Source organism: Bombina bombina, chromosome 2 (assembly GCF_027579735.1).
Source record: "Bombina bombina isolate aBomBom1 chromosome 2, aBomBom1.pri, whole genome shotgun sequence".
NCBI lineage: Eukaryota > Metazoa > Chordata > Amphibia > Anura > Bombinatoridae > Bombina > Bombina bombina.
The window spans coordinates 306,691,550-306,706,779 of NC_069500.1; the positions used below are offsets into that span (position 1 = coordinate 306,691,550).

Genomic DNA, 15,230 nt, shown 5'->3' on the forward strand with positions numbered 1-15,230 from the left:
GTGTTGGTTATACAAAACAGGGGAATGGGTAATAAAGGGATTATCTTTTTAAACAACAAAATTCTGGTGTTGACTGTCCCTTTAAGTATATTTTAAAGCTATTTTAATTGGGAAAAAAATCTAATAAAAAATCTATTAGGTTTTAAAAAACATAAATTATGTAAGAACTTACCTAATTAATTAATTTCTTTCATAGAAACATAGAATTTGATGGTAGATAAGAACCAAAAAGGCCCATCAAGTCTACCCATATTACATGTTACTTTTTCCTTAGGATAGCCTTATGCATGTCCCAAGCATTTTTAAATTCCTTTACAGTCTTTGTGTTTACCACCTCAAATGGAAGTTTATTCCATGAATCCACCACCCTTTCTGTAAAAAATTGCTTCCTCAAATTTCTCCTGAATCTGCTACCCTCTAACTTTAGATTGCGACCCCTTGTTTTGGCATTTATTTTTTCATATTGGCAAGAGTCCATGAGCTAGTGACATATGGGACATACAATCCTACCAGGAGGGGCAAAGTTTCCCAAACCTCAAAATGCCTATAAATACACCCCTCACCACATCCACAATTCAGTTTAATGAATAGCCAAGAAGTGGGGTGATAAAGAAAGGAGTAAAAGGCATCAACAAAGGAATTTGGAAATAATTGTGCTTTATACAAAAAAATCATAACCACCACAAAAAGGGTGGGCCTCGTGGACTCTTGCCAATATGAAAGAAATTAATTTATCAGGTAAGTTCTTACATAAATTATGTAGTCCATGAGTTAGTGACGTATGGGATAGCAATAAACCAAGATGTGGAACTCCACGCAAGAGTCACTAGAGAGGGAAAGATAAAAAATAAAAACAGCCATTTCCGCTGAAAAAAATTAATTCACAACCCAAATCATAAGTTTAGTCTCATAATTAAAAAGAAAAAAATTAAATTAGAAGCAGAAGAATCAAACTGAAACAGCTGCCTAAATAACTTTTCTACCAAAAACTGCTTCCGAAGAAGCAAATACATCAAAATGATAGAATTTAGTAAAAGTATGCAAAGAAGACCAAGTTGCTGCTTTGCAAATCTGATCAATTGAAGCTTCATTCTTAAAAGCCCAAGAAGTGGAGACTGATCTAGTAGAATGAGCTGTAATTCTCTGAGGCAGGGTTTTATCCAATTCCAAAAAGCTTGATGAATCAAAAGCTTTAACCATGATGACAAAGAAACGGCAGAAGCCTTCTGACCTTTCCTGGAACCAGAAAAGATAACAAATAGACTAAAAGTCTTCCTGAAATCTTTAGTAGCTTCAACATAATATTTCAGAGCTCTCACCACATCCAAAGAATGTAAATATCTCTCCAAAGAATTCTTAGGATTAGGACACAAAGAAGGGACAACAATTTCTCTATTAATGTTGTTAGAATTCACAACCTTAGGTAAGAATTTAAATGAAGTCCGCAAAACTGCGTTATCCTGATGAAAAATTAGAAAAGGAGATTCACAAGAGAGAGCAGATAATTCAGAAACTCTTCTAGCAGAAGAGATGGCCAAAAGGAACAACACTTTCCAAGAAGGTAATTTAATGTCCAAAGAATGCATAGACTCAAATTAAGACTCCAAGGAGGAGAGATTGATTTAATGACAGGCTTGATACGAACCAAAGCCTGAACAAAACAGTGAATATCAGGAAGTTTAGCAATTTTTCTGTGGAATAAAACAGAAAGAGCAGAGATTTGTCCTTTCAAGGAACTTGCAGACAAACCTTTATCCAAACCATCCTGAAGAAACTGTAAAATACTAGGAATTCTAAAAGAATGCCAAGAAAATTTATGAGAAGAACACCATGAAATGTAAGTCTTCCAAACTCGATAATAAATCTTTCTAGAAACAGATTTACGAGCCTGTAATATAGTATTAATCACTGACTCAGAGAAACCTCTATGACTAAGCACTAAGCGTTCAATTTCCATACCTTCAAATTTAATGATTTGAGATCCTGATGGAAAAATGGGCCTTGCGATAGAAGGTCTGGCCTTAATGGAAGTGGCAAGGTTGGCAACTGGACATCCAAACAAGATCCGCATACCAAAACCTGTGAGGCCATGCTGGAGCCACCAGCAGCACAAACGATTACTCCATGATGATTTTCGAGATCACTCTTGGAAAACGAACTAGAGGCGAGAAAATATAAGCAGGTTGATAACACCAAGGAAGTGTCAATGCATCCACTGCTTCCGCCTGAGGATCCCTGGACCTAGACAGGTACCTGGGAAGTTTTTTGTTTAGATGAGATGCCATCAGATTTATTTATGGAAGCCCCCACATCTGAACAATTTGAGAAAACACATCTAGGTGGAGAGACCATTCTCCCGGATGTAAAGTCTGAGATAATCCGCTTCCCAATTGTCTATACCTGGGATATGAACCCCAGAAATTAGACAAGAGCTGGATTCCGCCCAAACAAGTATCCGGGATACTTGTTTCATAGCTTGAGGAGTGTGAGTCCCACCCTGATGATTGACATATGCCATAGTTGTGACATTGTCTGTCTGAAAACAAATGAACAGTTCTCTCTTCAACAGAGGCCAAAACAAGAGCCCTGAGAATCGCACAGAGTTCCAAAATATTGATTGGTAATCTCTCCTCTTGAGATTTCCAAACTCCTTGTGCTGTCAGAGATGCCCAAACAGCTCCCCAAACTGAAAGACTCGCATCTGTTGTGATCACAGTCCAGGTTGAACGAACGAAAGAGGCCCCTAGAATTATACAATGGTGATCTAACTGCCAAATCAGAGAAAGTCGAACATTGGGATTTAAGAATATCAATTGTGATATCTTTGTATAATCCCTGCACCATTGGTTCAGCATACAAAGCTGGAGAGGTCTCATATTAAAACGAGCAAAGGGGATCGCGTCCGATGCTGCAGTCATAAGACCTAAAACTTCTATGCACATAGCTACTGAAGGGAATGACTAAGACTGAAGATTCCGACAGGTTTTAAATGTCTCTTGTCTGTTAGAGACAAAGTCATGGACACTGAATCTATCTGGAAACCTAAAAAGGTTACCCTTGTCTGAGGAATCAAATAACTTTTTGGTAAATTGATCCTCCAACCATGTCTTCGAAGAAACAACACTAGTTGATTCACGTGAGATTCTGCAGAACGTAAAGACTGAGCGAGTACCAAGATATCGTCCAAATAAGGAAACACCGCAATAGCCCGCTCTCTGATTACAGAGAGTAGGGCACTGAGAACCTTTGAAAAGATTCTTGGAGCTGTTGCTAGGCCAAAAGGAAGAGCAACAAATTGGTAATGCTTGTCTAGAAAAGAGAATCTCAGGAACTGATAGTCATCCGGATGAATCGGAATATGAAGATATACATCCTGCAAGTCTATTGTGGACATATAATGCCCTTGCTGAACAAAAAGCAGAATAGTCCTTATTGTCACCATTTTGAAAGTTGGTACTCTTACATATCGATTCAAAATCTTTAGATCCAGAACTGGTCTGAATCTATTTTCTTTCTTTGGGACAATGAATAGATTTGAATAAAACCCCAGACCCTGTTCCTGAAACGGAACTGGTATGATTACCCCTGATAATTCCAGGTCTGAACCACACTTCAGGAAAGCCTGAGCCTTTCCTGGGTTTGCTGGAATGCGTGAGAGAAAAAAATCTTCTCACAGGCGGTCTTACTCTGAAACCTATTCTATACCCCTGAGAGACAATACTCTGAATCCAATGATTTTGAACTGAATTGATCCAAACATCTTTGAAAATTTTAATCTGCCCCCTACCAGCTGAGCTGGAATGAGGGCCGCACCCTCATGCGGACTTGGGGGCTGGCTTTGATCTCTAAAATGGCTTGGATTTATTCCAATTTGAGGAAGGCTTCCAATTGGAAACAGATTCCTTTGGGGAAGGATTAGATTTCTGTTCCTTATTATGGCGAAAGGAATGAAACCGGTTAGAAGCTTTAGATTTTCCCTTAGGTTTTTTATCCTGAGGCAAAAAGACTCCTTTCCCCCCAGTGACAGTTGAAATGATTGAATCCAACTGAGAACTAAATAATTTATTACCATGGAAAGAAAGAGATAGCAATCTGGACTTAGAAGTCATATCAGCATTCCAAGATTTAAGCCACAAAGCTCTTCTAGCTAAAATAGCTAAAAGACATATATAAAACATCAATTTAGATATAAAAAATGGCATCACAAATGAAATTATTAGCATGTTGAATTAACTTAACAATGCTAGACAAATCATGATTCGAAACTTGTTGCACTAAAGTTTCCAACCAAAAAGGTTGAAGCAGCTGCAACATCAGCCAAAGAAATTGCATGCCTAAGAAGATGACCTGAATATAAATAAGCATTCCTTAGATAAGATTCAAGTTTCCTATCTAAAGGATCTTTAAAAGAAGTTTAAAGATCAACCTTGGGGATCTTTTCCCAAAACTCCAATCTAACAGTTGGCAAAGGATACAATTTTTTAAACCTTAAAGAAGGAATAAAAGAAGTACCAGGCCTATTCCATTCCTTGGAAATCATATCTGAAATAGCATCAGGAACTGGAAAAACCTCTGGAAAAACCACAGGAAGTTTATAAACAGAATTTAAACGTTTACTAATTTTAATATAAAGAGGACTAGTTTCCTCCATATCTAATGTAATCAACACTTCTTTTAATAAAGAACGAATATACTCCATTTTAAATAAATAAGAGGATTTGTCAGTGTCAATATCTGAGGCAGGATCTTCTGAATCAGATAGATCCTCATCAGAGAAAGATAAATCAGTATGTTGTCGGCCATTTGAAATTTCATCAACTCTATGAGAAGTTTTAAAAGACCTTTTACGTTTATTAGAATGCGGAATGGCAGACAAAGCCTTCTGAAAAGAAATAAATTATTTTAAATTTACAGGTATATCTTGTGCATTAGATGTTGAGGGAACAGCAACAGGTAATGAACTACTACTGATGGAAACATTTTCTGCATGTAAAAGTTTATCATGACAACTATTACAAACCACAGCTGGAGGTATAATCTCCACACGTTTACAACAAATGCACTTAGCTTTGGTAGAACCGTTATCAGGCAGCAGGAATCCAGCAGTAAATTCTGAGACAGGATCAGATTGAGATATCTTGCAAATGTAAGAGAAAAACAACAACATATAAAACAAAATTATCAATTTTCTTTTATGGCAGTTTCAGGAATAGGAAATATTCCAAACAGCATAGCCCTCTGACATAGAAAAAGGCCAGAGGGAAAAGGAATGGGGTTTTAAATAATGAAAATATTTGGCGGCAAGTATGACGCACAACAAACAGAAAAATATTTTTTGCCGCCAAAAACGTCCGGAAACGAAACACTTGCGTCATAGATGACGCAACCTTGTGAAGGACTCGGCGTCAACTAAGACACCGGAAATGACGAAATGGCAACAACGAACGTAACTTCTCACAAAAAAAAATCTCATGCCAAAAATGACGCAATAAATTTTGGCATTTTGTGCCCTCGCGAGCCAAATTCTGCCCGCAAATTTAAAAGACAGTCAATTGAAAAAGAGACTAAACCCCAGGTAAAAAAAAATAAATATTTTTTTTTATGAAAAATTAAGGATTTCCCAGACTGACAGTCTGCAAAAAAGGAAATATACTGAAAACCTGAATCATGGCAAATATAAGTACAAAACATATATTTAGAACTTTATATAAATACATAAAGTGCCAAACCATAGCTGAGAGTATCTTAAGTAATGAAAACATATTTACCAAAAGACACCTATCCACATATAGCAGATAGCCAAACCAGTACTGAAACAGTTATCAGTAGAGGTAATTGAATATGAGAGTATATTGTCGTTCTGAAAAGGGAGGTAGGAGATGAATCTCTACGACCGATAACAGAGAACCTATGAAATAGATCTCCCGTGAGGAAAACCATTGCATTCAATAGGTGATACTCCCTTCACATCCCTCTGACATTCACTGTACTCTGAGAGGAATCGGGCTTCAAAATGCTGAGAAGCGCATATCAACGTAGAAATTTTAGCACAAACTTACTTTACCATCTCCATAGGAGGCAAAGTTTGTAAAATTGAATTGTGGGTGTAATGAGGGGTATATTTATAGGCATTTTGAGGTTTGGGAAACTTTGCCCCTCCTGGTAGTATTGTATATCCCATACGTCACTAGCTCATGGACTCTTGCCAATTACATGAAAGAAATAGTGTTTATTTCAATAGGAATTAACTGAGGTTCTGGACACACTTAAATAATAGAAAACTGGTCTTAAAACAAAAGTGCAATGATAAAACATGGAAAACTTATCAAACTGTAGGTCATTACAAAAGCTATACTTTTACTGCAGGAAAAAATATTTTATTATTATTATTATTATTATTATTATTATTATTATTTTCCACAAATATGCTAATCAAATCAACAATTAATACTAATAAGCTGAAACAAATAAAAATATATAAATTCCTAGGTGTCCAGATACCAATCTTAAGAATCATTGGTTAAAGGAAAAACATTGAAATCAATAACAATTTATTCCTACACAATAAATGTATTTCTTTCATGACAAGAATATACAAATCACAACATGTCATAGACCCCCCAGATCCACCCAGCCCAGTTCAGTTCTACCCTTTAAATAAGGCCTTCTGGAAAATGGAATGTGAAGCCTCATCTAAATAAATGTATTTCTTTCATGACAAGAATATACAAATCACAACATGTCATAGACCCCCCAGATCCACCCAGCCCAGTTCAGTTCTACCCTTTAAATAAGGCCTTCTGGAAAATGGAATGTGAAGCCTCATCTGAATTTTTTTTGTATATTGGATATAAGATGTATAAATAAGAATCGCTTAATATTAATATTTGTCTTTTTCCATAACACACATGCCAGATATGGTTGTATCATCTTATCACATTGCCCATACGAAAGATATTGATAGATATATTGGACAATATTCACATTAGTAAAAATTATGCCCTTACTACCTTATGAACTATGTTGGCAATGCCCTTAACAAAGATGGCAACTATAGATTTCACAACTTCCTGCTCCTATACCTGCAGTTTAAAAGGACTCGTTTCACTTGTGTACTTTATTTCCGTCAGTTTACTATCCACGTGATACGTCCCCACGTGCCAAGTTGGGTCAGAGGAGGAGCGTTAACCTGGTCGGATAGTCGGAGCGGCCGTTTTGAGCAGTATGAACGCTGCCCAGAACTTGTCTCCATCCGTATCATAGGATAACCTCTCCCAGTTATTTGACTGTTCCTATATTGGACTGACTGTAGACGTATCTTGTGCATGGGATGTTATATCATGTTTTATATGTTTTAAGAAATTTTACTCTATTTTTGGGAGACTATTTCACTGTGCACACCTGCTTTTATAATGGCAGGCAAACAGCTTATTATAGTTCCATCTCACGTGAGTTGAATACCATCAAACAAAATCTTTGTTTGCTGATCACTTACAGTTTTACACTATTTTTTATTTATTTTCCCTTTGAGGAACCCTCAAAATCATTGACTTTTTTTACCATTTAAATGGACATATCCTTTATATTAATCACAATCTATAGATCTTTGGATTATTTCTAATATTTGCCATTGCTTATATGGCTACAGCCTTTGTTTGTTTAATCAGATTTGTTTATTGAAAGCTATACTTTTACCGCAGGAAAAAAAAAAAATATATATATATATATATATATATATATATATATATTCCACAAATATGTTAATCAAATCAACAATTAATAATAATAAGCTTAAACAAATAAAAAATATATAAATTCCTAGGTGTCCAGATACCCATCTTTAGTATCATTGGTTAAAGGAAAAAATTAAAATCAATAACAATTTATTCCTACACAATAAATGTATTGTGATGAGAATTAACAAACCCCAGATCCAACCAGCCCAGTTCTACCCGTTAAATGAGGCCTTCTGAAAAATGGAATGTTAAGTCTCATCTGAGACAAGTCCTGTGAACTCCATTCCATTGATGCAGTAGAGACAGTTACAGAGGCCAATGTGGGGCGGTACCCATCAACTCCACTTAATTTATAACTGAACCACAGTTAGTGTGCTGCAACATGGCACGTGTTGACTGAAACTTCAGCCTGTGATCGCCTCTTAAATACAGTGTAATGGATACTGAGTGTATTATATACCCCAAGAAGGAGACTTGAGTAGTCATAATCAGAAAGCTCTTTTGTACCTGTATGCATCAGCAGATTTTGCAGAGCAGAGACAGTAAGGCGTCCATGTGCTTGTATGCCTCCTGAAGGAGCCTGCACCACAATATCAGGTAAGGAGCCACTAAAATACCCTTAGTACAGGCCACCATCAATAAGGCCACTTAACACTTTGGTGAAAACTGTAGGGATGCCAAAAGGCAGAGTCACAAACTGGTAATGCTAGCACACCATAGGAAATTCAGAATGTGCATCCTTTAGATTTTTTGCTAACATAAAATGACCTTCCCACACTAGAGTGTATAATTATAACTGTGAAAGGTAAAGAGAGAAGGTGACGCCTAGTGCAGACAGGTAAGGTATAAAGACCCCCTTAGATGGATCCCAAATAGGTGGTTACTCACAATATGTAGCGCACACGATAGTGCAAGTAACGCTTACTGGGAATATTATGGTGTCCCAGTACACATATCAACCAGTCAGAAGGTTCTTTATCCCAAGTGAACGGTGCAGACAGCAGGTCCAAAAGTAGGAGACTCCAGATATAAAGTTTTAAAAAAAGGGCTTTATAAAAAAATAACAATAACATGCAATAATAGTTACAAATATTACAATAAAAATTACTGTATTTTTATTGTAACATTTGTAACTATTATTGCATGTTATTGTTATTTTTATATAAAGCCCTTTTTTTTAAAAACTTTATATCTGGAGTCTCCTACTTCTGACTGGTTGATATGTGTACTGGGACACCATAATTATTCCCAGTAAGCGTTACTTGCACTATCGTCTGCACTACATATTGTGAGTACCCACCTATTTGGGATCCATCTAAGGGGGTCTTTATACCTTACCTGTCTGCACTAGGAGTCGCCCTCTCTCTTTACCTTTCACAGTTATAATTATACACGTTTTACCTCTGTGATTACCTTGTATCTAAGCCTCAGCAGACTGTCCCCTTATTTCAGTTCTTTTGACAGACTTGCAGTTTAGTCAATCACAGCTGTCTCCATGGTAAATTCACGTGAATGAGCTCAATGTTATCTATATGAAACACATGAACTAATGCCCTCTAGTGGTGAAAAATTAATTTAGATTAGAGGCGGTCTTCATGGTCTAAGAAATTAGCATATAAACCTCCTAGGTTTAGCTTTCAACTAAGAATACAAAGAGAACAAAGCAAAATTGGTGCTAAAAGTTAATTGGAAAGTTGTTTAAAATTACATGCCCTATCTGAATCATGAACGTTTTTTTGGACTTGACTGTCCCTTTAAGTAGCGATGATGACTCTGTTCACTAAAAGGGAACAACTTTAGACCACCCCTCTAGACCTGCAACGCACGAAAGCAAGGCTTGTGATTTTATCACTATTGAGAAACAAGAAACTCATTCTGTATCCTTGAGAAACAATTTACAAGATCCAGAGATCAACAACAAAGCTAATCCAGACCTTCTTAAATCTGCACCAGACCTCGGAAACTGAATCTTGAAAGCAGGGCACCCCTTTATGCTGACTTGGAAGCAGCAGTGGACTTTTTGGCCTGCTTTGTGTCAGACCAGTATAAGCTAAAAAACAAACAAACAAAAAAAAAACACACAAAGTCTTCAGAAATATTGCAGCCTGGGTGGAAGAAGCCTTTTAAGATCTGGAGTGCCCGAAGGAAGGAACACATCTAACTGTTTGGCCCATGCCCTTGGATTTATTATCCTGTGGAGAGAAAATAATCCTTACCATCAGTAAACATGGATATGATGGCATCCAGGCTTTGATCAAATAAGATCCTACCCTGAAGAAGCAGGGTAAGGAGTCTGCCCTCAGAGACCAGAGAACCAGACCAAAACTTTAGCTATAAGACATATCTAGGTAAAAAAAACTATTGCAGCACTTTTAGCAGTATTGAGAACCATTTCAGATGTGGCATTATAAATTAAGTGGTTTAAAATCTTAATCTGTTTAAATTGATCCTTTATTTCTTCCAAGGCTCCTACTGACGCAACCTCAGAGCTCATCCACCTCCAAAGTGCTTAACAACTGTCTTAACAAGGCAGGTATATATTGCATTGAATCTAGGTGAATTTACAACTTAGACAACTTAAGCCTAAATTGACTCAAGGAAGAATTGCTATACAATCCATTTATTTAATAAAATGTAGTACTAAAAAGCGAAGTATTCTCATCTAGAATTATACATCAAATATGAGTGACTGTTCACACAAAGAAACAAACTTGTTACAGAATATATAACCTGTTGCACGAAGTTCTCTCTTGCAGAGCTCTGCCCTAAAAAGCCATGGTTTACAGTTGCATATGTTGTATTATTGTAACTTATTCAGTGTATTGTATTATTGAAATTCTAAAATGAATCCAATTATTTACAAAATGTGGCAACATGGAACATTTAATGTTGCGAGTGGAACTAATTCACTGGCATGTTTTCAGGGAGGACTGTGCACAAACTTCCTTTAAATACCAGAACAAAAACTTTTGAATTTAAGCCCTGACAAAGCCTGATACAAGTTGAAACGATCATTGGCTTGGTTTTGAAATATTGTTGATCTTGTTTGATCCTTCAGTGGGAATAATTCTGCATTGATGCTGGTGGTGTGACTATATTCATAGTGGCGATCTGTATGCAATATCATGGAACTCAGGAGTACCTGCCGCGCAAGAGATTTGCCACTCCAGTGTGTTACATGTGACATAGCGGTCAGCACTACAGAGCCACAAAACAAAATAGCTTCTGTATCTCCATGAACATAAAAATAAGTTCTATGCATGTGAGGATGAATGACAACCTCCATTAATATCCTGAAGGAACATGTGTTGATTGGATCAGCGAGTAAGAACAAATATAAGGCCCTGAAATTGAACTATCACTGATGGAACATATTGATGACATATTTGTAGCTCTTTTGCATGATGTTTCTATAATTGGGGTTGCATATTTGTATACTTTGTAGTATATGATGTTTTGATTAATGCTTATATTATAAATTCATTTTTGATATTATACTAAATAAATGGATTAAGGCACGCGTGCTGTTAAAAAGTCCCTATCTTTTCTTTTGATATTATTTACTTTTTTGAATTTAGGACTTTAGCACGAGTATTACAAGTACAGGAAGCCCTCAGTTTACGCCGGGGTTAGATTCCAGGAGGAATGGTTGTAAATCGAAACCGTTGTAAATTGAAACCCAATTTATAAAGTAAGTCAATGGGAAGTGAGGGAGTTAGGTTCCAGGCCCCTCTCAAAATTGTCATAAGTAACACCTAATAAATTATTTTTAAAGCTTTGAAATGAAGACTTTAAATGCTAAACAGCATTATAAACCTAATAATATAGATTGTATCATCATCAAACTAAGTTTTTTTTGTTTTTTTTTTTAAATATTTTATTGGTGAAGTACATCATTTCGTACAAAAAAAGACATAACATTCATCGTTGTACTGAATATATATGTAACATTTGTGAAAACCTCTTTTATGAAATTAAATATGCCAAGAGAACAAAAGAAAATAAAGATAATCATTTATCTGAAGACAATTTTTTCAACTTTCATACTCTGTCTTCTAGTACTTCACATTTTATATCATTTCTGAGAAAAAGGAAAACAAAATAGGGATAAATCGAAACGAACAAACAAATAAACAAAAGAGGAGAGAAAGAAGAAGGGAAAGAAAAAAAAAAAAAAAAAAAAAAAAAAAAAGGGAAGAAAAGAAAAACAATTGTTATCTTAACCCCTGCCATTCCCCCGGGGCCCCCTCCCAGCCCCGCTGACCATTGACACTCATCTATTTTAATCTTCCATCCACTGCCGCGGGAGGATCTCCCCCGCGACTAGTGAAAGAAACGCTACAGAATTTGTCAGAGGGGTGATAAATTGTTTCTGAGATGCCAATGGCCACTTCTGAATTAACTTTAGCCATTTCCCGAAATATCTCTTGAGATATTTCTCTGATACTAACTTTTTGTCGTATAATTCTATCCTCATTTGTAGTCTAATTGCACTTGTGAGTTCAGCTATACTCGGGGCACTTATTGACTTCCATTTCTTGAAGACTAACATGCGGGCCGCTAGGATAACGGTATTAATCAACTGCTGGTCCCCATAACATGTCTGGTCATGGCACAAAAAAAAGATCTTTCTGGGGGTAAATTCGTAGGCTTGCTGCAAATGTCTGTTCAACCAAAAATTGGCTTTCCCCCAGAATTGTCTAATCCTGGGGCATGACCAGAGACAGTGCAACATATCTGCCTTATCAGCACAGCATTTGAAACACCTATACCTTGATTCATCACGCACCCATTTATTCATCCTTTCTGGTGTTAAATAAAAATTATTTAATAGTTTCATATGAGCTTCCCTCCAACCCGTCTTAGTTGTAGTTGCCTCACATAGACTTAGACTCTTCTTTATATCAGATTCTTGTATATTAGTGAAATATCTTTGGAAGGTCTCTTTAATTCGAGATAAATGTCTATCCCCCAGTTTAGAATATAAGGCCTCATACCAAAAAGTGATTGATCTAACACCGGCTTTATATAGTTTGAGGCCTGGCTCTATCTCATGTAAGCTCCAATCTGGTGTGCCTGAACCCATTAATGATGTTATGAAACTTCTGGCCTGGAGATAAGCAAAGAAATTATTTGAAGGAAGATTATATTTATCTGATATCACGCTATACAATTGAATTATATTACTGTCCAACCTAAGAAGCTGCGAGAAATATGTAATACCTTTAGTATGCCATTCTTTAAATACCCCATTATATATACCTGGAGAAAATGCGGGGGTCCCAATAATGGGTAGAAACCGGGATTTCTGGAAGTCTATTCCCATCATCTTGCAGTATTTCTGCCAAGCTAATACAATATTTGAAAATGTAATTAATTGTTTAATATTAGAGGGTAGTTTGGCGTATACATGGTGCAGAGCTGCTTTCAAGCTAAAGGGTGCAATTAAATCAGACTCCATGTCAAAATATGTGACATACTGTGCTTCCGTTAGCCAGTCCGCACCATATTTGGCCAACGTAACCCAATTATAGTATCTTAAATTTGGTAGGGCCATGCCACCAAATTTTTTAGGAATAGACAATTTCTCAATTGACAGGCGAGGTTTCTTATTGCCCCAGATGAATGATGTGCATGCTCGATTATATAAAACTATATCCTTTTTATGAATAACCAGAGGTAAATTTTGTAACAGGAATAAGATCCGCGGAAACAAGATTGTTTTAATCAACATAATTTTTCCTGAAAGAGAGAGAAAAAGTATGTTCCACTTTTGGAATTCAGCCTCTAGATTCGCAAACAATTTAGTATAATTTAAGCCATACCATTCCCCTGGATCTCTGCCTATGAACACCCCTAGATAATTTATTCTATCTACCTCCCTGAAAGGGTGAAGCGTATAGCTATGTTTATTCCTGTTAATCCATAAGATCTCAGATTTCTGAGCATTGATCTTGTATCCAGTGAACTTACTAAAATGCATAATTATCTCCATACTTTTTGGAATATTTATACTGGAGTCTTTAATAAAAAGCATAATATCATCAGCATATAACGTTATAACTATATTCTGCTTGCCCAACTGAATACCCTCCATTTCTTGCCTAAGAAGTACAGCCAATGGTTCGAGCGCGAGGTTAAAAAGTAAGGGGGATAATGGGCACCCCTGCCGGGTTCCTCTCTGCAGAGTTATATATGGCGATAATTCACCGTTAACTAGAAGTTGTGACCTGGGTTCCTTATATATTAGTTTGATTGTATCAACAAAATTACCCTGGAACCCAAATTGGGAAAGAGAAGTAAGCATATGGTCCCATATAATGGAATCAAACGCCTTTTCTGCGTCTATCGTTATCAAGGCCATATCTGGCAGGGACTGAGAGCCTCTACTGTAGATTTTATTATAATAGTAATCAAGTAAAGTAAGGACTCTACGCATATTTTTTGCTGGGTTCCTAAGCGGCATAAAACCTGTCTGATCCGGGCTGATTAAATCTCCGATAACCAACTTCAATCTATTAGCTATGATAGACATGAATAATTTATAGTCTTGATTAAGCAGGGATATGGGTCTATATGAACCCATATCCTCTGGAGGTTTCCCTTTCTTGTAAATTAATGAAACTATTGAATCTGTAAAATATAGTGAGTGTTTATTATTCTGTATATAGTACTTATTGAACAAACTACTTAACGTTTCTGCCATTTCCAATTTCATTATTTTATAAAACTCTGCAGAGAGTCCATCCGGGCCTGGGGCTTTCCCTGCTTTAGTCTTCTCTATGGCCGTAATTATATCTGCTATAGTTATTTCTAGGTTTAGTTTATCTAAAGCGTCTTTCGTAATTTTCGGTAATTTAACTTTCTTCCAAAAATTCTGTTTAGCTATGTTGTCTATTATTCCCTGGGAATATATAGTCTGGTAATACTTAAAAAATGCTTCTCTAATTTCTGAGGCTTTTGTATAAGTCTCCTTTTTGTATTTTATTAGAGAGATCATATTCCTACTCTTCCTAAATTTCCTGATTTTAACCAAATGTTTAGCCGAAATTCCTTGGAACCCCTGAAAATAGCTTCTCGATTTAATATCTTCCAGTGCCCATTTATTATTTAAAAAGGCCTCCCGCTCTGCTTTAGCCTGTGTATACTTCTTCCATGTATTATTGCAGGGGTTATTTATATAGTTTCTATATGTATTTCGCAGCTGGTTAGATAGTTGAATCTCTCTAGCTAGCTGTTTCCTCTTAAGATTTACCATATATTTCTTAATGTCTCCTCTTAAGACCGCTTTCCCTGCTTCCCAGAATATTTCTATCTTATGACTGTATGTATTATTCAAATTTTGATATTCTCTCCATCTCCCTTTTAACCAGTTGCAGAAATGGCTATTGTTTATCATATATCCTGGGAAGCTAAATGTATTCACATGCGGCCCTTCCTGCATATTCAGTTTAAAATTGATACTAATAATTGCATGGTCTGATAATGTGAAGT

At 36.3% G+C, this 15,230-nt stretch overlaps 1 protein-coding gene across 1 annotated transcript in view; it reads right to left on the reverse strand.

Moving 5' to 3' along the window:
- The window catches only part of LOC128648765 (alpha-aminoadipic semialdehyde dehydrogenase-like), a 283,737-nt gene that overhangs the window by 176,305 nt on the left and 92,202 nt on the right, over positions 1 to 15,230 (reverse strand).